The sequence below is a fragment of the Dermacentor variabilis genome, chromosome 1 (genome assembly GCF_050947875.1).
Source record: "Dermacentor variabilis isolate Ectoservices chromosome 1, ASM5094787v1, whole genome shotgun sequence".
Lineage (NCBI taxonomy): Eukaryota > Metazoa > Arthropoda > Arachnida > Ixodida > Ixodidae > Dermacentor > Dermacentor variabilis.
This window is the reverse complement of record NC_134568.1, coordinates 103,317,006-103,323,005: the sequence shown is the minus strand read 5'-3', so window position 1 is coordinate 103,323,005 and position 6,000 is coordinate 103,317,006. Positions and strand designations below refer to the sequence as shown.

The window sequence follows — 6,000 nt, the reverse complement described above, 5'->3', positions numbered from 1 at the left end:
GGCGGCCTTGCATCGTTACGCAACTTCCCAATTAACGGTACGAGTCGGTTTTGACACTTGGTATAGCAGTAAACGAGGGATTCAAAAGAGCCTGTGACTGTTCCGCAAATATATATTTCTCTATAATTCTTCCAGACCTAATGCAAAAAACGCTACTAGAAATCCTTATTTTGTACTTTCGCTTGTGTACTTGTTCTTGACAGTGTTCTTCCTGTGCTTCTTTCCTGTGCGAGTCCATTTGATGTTCCTTGTTTGTCAACTGAAGGAGAGGTGTATCCCACAGGCGTACCTGTGAGATACACCTCATTTCATATCTATTTTGCTGGTTTAGCAGTTTTTATAGCGAACAGTAGGCATTATTCACGCTTGTACTAGTAAAAGTAGCCCCCCCCCCCCCTTATTTTCATAGAAAAGTTACCTTGGCCTATCCCCTCGCCCCCCCCTCCCCCCGAAGAAATATCCTGGGTACGTGCCTGACTGAGACTATGGCTCAAGCAAACGCTAGCCTATCTCGACTCACAAGACTCACTCTTTATTATACTCACTGCGTATCACTCAGACACAGACTCAATGGGGCTCACTCAGACTCGCCGGTGCATGAGTCTGAGCTTGAGTGAATCGACTCCAAAGTTATTTCGTCTTCCTGTGACTGGCGCTCACCGTGATGACTGAAATTTGAACAAGGACAGCGTGATTGCCTCTTTCAAGGTATTAGACCAGTAAGGTAGCAACATAATATTCATAGACCTGAATTATGTGGAACGTATGGGCCCGCACATGTGCTAAAGGGCTGGCTTTGTGACCTTGAAGCCATTTGCAGCATTCCGCGGTCTGGTTGATTAATTCATTGCATCACCGATCGATCAAACATATAGGGAAAATGAAGTCCAGATAAGATTACTGATGGAGCACATTTTTAGAAAAACGCGCAGCCGAATTCTTTTACTTCACCGGGACATGAAGCTTCTCTCATTCTTTGTCCCTCTTTGTCTATGTTTTATTTTTTGTGAAATGTGTGCAGTGCTTCCTGCGTCGGCGTACCTTGGGCAATCCAGGAGCTGGTGCATGCATTCGTGCGTTTACCAGCTGATGTAGGCACATGAGATTACGGCAGTGCCTCCCAAGGTATACTAAAAAAACATCGACTACGCGATTCGTTTCTCCATTGCTATGTGTTTCTTGGGCGGCGGGAAGTGCATTCTGAAGAACTTGTTTTCTTTTACATTTGACACGGCAATTAGGCGATCGTAAGAATGTTGAGGTTCACAAAAAAGTAGTAGTTTCACCCGAAAGGCAAAGCATCGATTGCGATAGCAAATTAATGGAGAGCTATACAAAGATAGTAGTTTTATCGACCGTATAAACTTGTAAACACAGGCATACTAAGTAAATGTTTAGTTTTCTTCCAAGACTGTTAAACATTACTAAAGTAATGTTTAACAGTCTCGGAAGAGAACAGCAGTTTACGATAGGTAGCGAGGCACTGGAAGTGGTAAGGGAATACATCTACTTAGGACAGGTAGTGACCGCGGATCCGGATCATGAGACTGAAATAATCAGAATAATAAGAATGGGCTGGGGGTGTGTTTGGCAAGCATTCTCAGATCATGAACAGCAGGTTGCCATTATCCCTCAAGAGAAAAGTGTATAACCAGCTGTGTCTTACCAGTACTCACGTACGGGGCAGAAACCTGGAGGCTTACGAAAAGGGTTCTACTTAAATTGAGGACGACGCAACGAGCTATGGAAAGAAGAATGATAGGTGTAACGTTAAGGGATAAGAAAAGAGCAGATTGGGTAAGGGAACAAACGCGAGTTAATGACATCTTAGTTGAAATTAAGAAAGAGAAATGGGGGGGGGGGGCATGGGCAGGACATGTAATGAGGAGGGAAGATAACCGATGGTCATTAAGGGTTAAGAACTGGATTCCAAGGGAAGGGAAGCGTAGCACGGGGCGGCAGAAAGTTAGGTGGGCGGATGAGATTAAGAAGTTTGCAGGGACAACATGGCCACAATTAGTACATGACCGGGGTAGTTGGAGAAGTATGGGAGAGGCCTCTGCCCTGCAGGGGGCGTAACCAGGCTGGATGATGATGATGACGGCTAAGTAAATTTACAAGCATGGTGTCACACGCGCACAAGTAAACATGAACACATCTCACTGGATGACCGCGGAAACACGCTGTCAAAACGCTGGAGTCAGGAAGTACGGCAGCAGAAGCGAGCGAATTTACCTTCGCGCTGCCTCTCGCATCAACGCAACCGTGAAAACACAGCGCACGGCGGACTCTGTCCCCGTTGCAGATGGCTTTCAAGATACAGCGGCCCACGCGGGCGACAGAAGACGGTGCGCTTACTTCTCGCTTTCCTCCCTTGCGTGCGCGAGTTTGAGCCGCGATCGCCGGCTCACCCTCACACGCTTTCACTCGCACATACAGCATACAGCGCGCGGCGACGATTTTATCGCCCTTTGATTTTATACGGAACCTCACAGCGATGGCGACGGCAGACATACGTCTGGAGTGTCCATATATTTGCTATCACAATTAAAACGATGATGTGTCATATGACGTCCCACGCGACAGAGAGTGGCCTGTTGCAGCTATTTCCGGCGTGGCAAGTGAGGCGAGTTGCCTCCTCTGAGAAAATCGTGATGTTTTCGTTGCATAGTTGCACTCGGGCTTCTAGCAGCGGTTCGGTTTTTCCTTTTCGCACGACGCTTGTGAAGGTGTTCAAGAAGGTGCTGCGAAATAGGTCTCATGTCGTCATGCCATGTCGTCACGTCCGAGCGGCATCCTCCAAGGAAAAGGAGACGTGGCGCAGCTTGTCGTCGTAGTTGCACTTGTTGAACGTAGCGACCATTTCGTACGTTTCCAGCCAGCTTTCTGGATATTCGAATCACGATCCGCGCCGGATCGGTGTTTTCCGGGGCTGTTGCAGCATGATGGGGGACGCTGGGGCTGCCATTGTGGCTGTTGACTTGGCCTTGATTTCTATGGTCTTCTCGGGAAGGAGTCCGTACTCCAGTAGCAGTCCTTGCAGCCTGCAGGCTGGCTCGCTGGTCCTTGGTGACGTTGGTGTTATCTACGTGGTTAGGGCTTGGATCACGGCTTTGCGGGGACGTCCGGTACATGAACGCACAAGCACCTCCATCAGATGTCACGTTGTAGTGATGGTGAAGATCACAGTATAGCAAAACCATGAATTACGAAACTCACTTGTACGGCGAAGCTGTACATGGCTAGGTTCTGGAAAAAATTGCGTGCGTCTATCGAGCCGTGTAGATCGAGAATTTCTCCCCATACGTGGGCCGATCTCGAAGATAGTGCAATACCGGGCCCACCCACGGCGGAGGTGAAACAGGTTTCAAGAACTCCGCCAACTTGCAAAAAAGTTTAATATCTTAGGTCCAAATACAACCCGTATCAGATATTAAGCTGATAAGAACAGATACTACACTTTGGCCCGCGTCGGCCATGTCTACGTTCGCACCGCCCTTTCTTTGTCGGCGTTCCAAGCGTTTGCGTATCTCCTTTCCTTCCGCTCTCCCGTGGTGGTGGTCCCGTAAGCGTGCTGCCCGCCAGTACCGCGAGGCGGAAAGAAGTGCGTACCGTCCATGCTTTCAGAGGGAGTTTGCGTGGAACCAATTTTGTGTGGCCTGTATTGCGTGTGACTGCTTGAGGTTTTCGAGTGACCTCACAACCATTACTGCACTGCGGGGCGTCGACCAACGCACGATCGCATTGGCTACGGTGAAGCAGTGTGTGCACTCGGAGTGCAGTGAGGTAGGTGTGTGTTCTACTTGCCGGGATTGGTTGGTAAAAAGTGTCGTGCCGCGTTTTTGCTACAACACATGGGTATATATACCATCTGGTGCCTCATCAGCTTCCGAGGCTCAACATCGTGGAGGAGCGACAAGTCGCGCCTCGCCTTACATTTGTGTTCATACTGCGTTTTACGCACGGCAATGGGCAGTTCGCCATTAAGGGGCCCACATACACAGCTTCGCTGGTCATCCACCTTCACAGAGTGGAATGGCACTGCATTTTTTACTGGGCGAACCTGTGCCCACAGAAGCAAGTGACACTCGAAGCACAACGATAGCGGCAAGCACAGCCGGCGATCGTCGAGACCAACAGGTCAGGCTAGTCAAGCGTGTCAGCTTTTATATATGACTCGTCGAAGGTTCCAGCGTAATTGCCGGTAGCCGCATGTCTTTCAGAAAGTGCTGCACAATTCGTGTCGCGCATACAGTGAGATTACACAAGGTTCGGTGACTACAGACAATGGGTAGAGCCATCGATAACATGCGAGAAACTTCAGATACATGCAAGCGCGTCCTGTACCGAGCGGCAACACGTTTAACATTCGTTAGTCGGTGAAAAGCGGTCACAGCAGAAAGATGTTTAAACAAGTACACATCTATCTATCTATCTATCTATCTATCTATCTATCTATCTATCTATCTATCTATCTATCTATCTATCTATCTATCTATCTATCTATCTAATATATATATATATATATATATATATATATATATATATATATATATATATGCACACACACACGCACACACACACGCACACACAGCGGAACCATCGTTAAAACGAGCCCGTGCTATGGAGAGCCCACCGTTTCGCTCACCACCTCGCCTCGTCAGCCCCGCAACGGTGAGCCCTTTCTTCCGTTAGTCCGAGTTCAAAACGCTTATTGCTGTTAACTGTCTCAATAAGTGTCAGTTATCTACTTCGATTTTCTGTGCATGATGGCTTTGTCCTCTTTTTAAGGACTCTGAGGTTCGCCCTCAGTGACCCGTTACAAAGATAAAGAACCTGCGTCACACCAACTAAGAGGCGAACACACTAGCGTACAAACATTTCTCGCAAAGCAGACAGTACTAGCCCCTGCCAGCAGGCTTACAAAGTGCGGCATTTTGACCCACAATGTATTGCCAGCGAGTGCTGTTAGTTGTAATCAAGCAATGAATCGCAATACTTGAAGTTATATATACTTGGCTTATAGGCATACCTATGCAAAACAGAGATACCCATTGCTATAAAAGCGCATGATAGTCAACTGTTTCCCTACGTGCACGGAGACAAAGCAATTGCGTCACTAGTATCGTCATTTGTAAAAGTCACTTGTAAGCCTGGCACCGCACGTCGGCTAGAAAAATGTTTGGCAAAGATATGGCCTTAATTTGCTAAGACCGAAGTCTGGTTAAGATATGACATTCATAAATAAAGACTACGTTAAGTTTCATACTGCTGAAGCAGGAGCACGAATGGAATGTGTCACCTACATAATTTAAAAAAGAAATCGACTGTGGAATATAGCACAGTTCAAGTCCTTCAGCTGGATTACTCGACGAGGCAGACGTTACTCGCACGTTGAATGGAAATCCACAATCCACAAACAAAATTTCACAATTATGTTTTTAAAACTAACTTAACAACGGCATGCTTTGCTATGTGCGAATTGTAGCCGGCGAGTTCGGAAGGTGTACCCACTTGGAACGAATTCTCAGGATAACACCAGATTCGAGGTATATGCGTCGTCGAACTTGCAGTAAAAATGCGCTGTTCCCTTTACTTTTCAGCTAAATGCCGCTTTATGCATTGAAGCGCCAAAATATGTGGGACACCCTACATATTTAGTAGCCACACGCTTTGACAATGAAAATCTCGACAGAAAGCATTGACCAACAATTAAACAGCGAAGTAATCGTGCCGCATCAAAGACAGTTAAGTGCGCGAACAAAAGTAAAATAAAAAGGATAAAAAACAGCTAGTTACGATCGACAACGGACAGCATCATTTTCTACTTTAGGACGTCTCTGTCTATTATTCCACCTTGTTTGAAACTTTGACAACAGTTATTATTATTATTATTATTATTATTATTATTATTATTATTATTATTATTATTATTATTATTATTATTATTATTATTATTATTATTATTATTATTATTATAAGAAAAGTGAGAAAATACCG

At 46.1% G+C, this 6,000-nt stretch overlaps 1 pseudogene; it reads right to left on the bottom strand.

Moving 5' to 3' along the window:
* Nucleotides 1-3,301: 3,301 nt before the first annotated feature.
* On the bottom strand, nucleotides 3,302-3,479 carry LOC142568361 (U2 spliceosomal RNA; annotated as a pseudogene).
* Nucleotides 3,480-6,000: the final 2,521 nt, after the last annotated feature.